This window comes from Sinocyclocheilus anshuiensis, unplaced genomic scaffold (genome assembly GCF_001515605.1).
Source record: "Sinocyclocheilus anshuiensis isolate Anshui unplaced genomic scaffold, SAMN03320099.WGS_v1.1 scaffold1581, whole genome shotgun sequence".
NCBI classification, from domain to species: Eukaryota; Metazoa; Chordata; class Actinopteri; order Cypriniformes; family Cyprinidae; genus Sinocyclocheilus; species Sinocyclocheilus anshuiensis.
Genome location: NW_015540988.1, coordinates 388588 through 388932, shown reverse-complemented (window position 1 = coordinate 388932; position 345 = coordinate 388588). Strand labels below are relative to the sequence as shown.

Genomic DNA, 345 nt, shown 5'->3' with positions numbered 1-345 from the left:
TGAAGGGAACCGACTGTCTTCAGAAAAGTTTCGATGACATTTTTCATTTGATCTGATAAAGTAGCGTTCATGAGCGGAGCTGCTTTGATTACAGCCGTTACCGGAGAAACCGCTAGTTTTATCACTCTAAAAGGCAAAGCGCCTCCTGCTGGCAGAGAATGAATTTGCATTTTCAATAAGCCCGTCTCCAACAACATTTCCAGTTTTTGTTGTAGTTCAATTTTTTTGTTTTCTGCAGCGACTCTGAGCACTTTTCATACTCTTTTTTTCTGGCTAAAGCACATTTGTTTCAATCTATAAGAATAATCAGCCTACACTACCAGTCAAAAGTTTTTGAACAGTAAG

At 38.8% G+C, this 345-nt stretch overlaps 1 protein-coding gene across 3 annotated transcripts in view; it reads right to left on the bottom strand.

Annotated features, from left to right (window-relative positions):
• LOC107690159 (leucine zipper putative tumor suppressor 2 homolog) overlaps window positions 1-345 on the bottom strand; it is a 68605-nt gene that overhangs the window by 20142 nt on the left and 48118 nt on the right. The window lies entirely within an intron of this gene.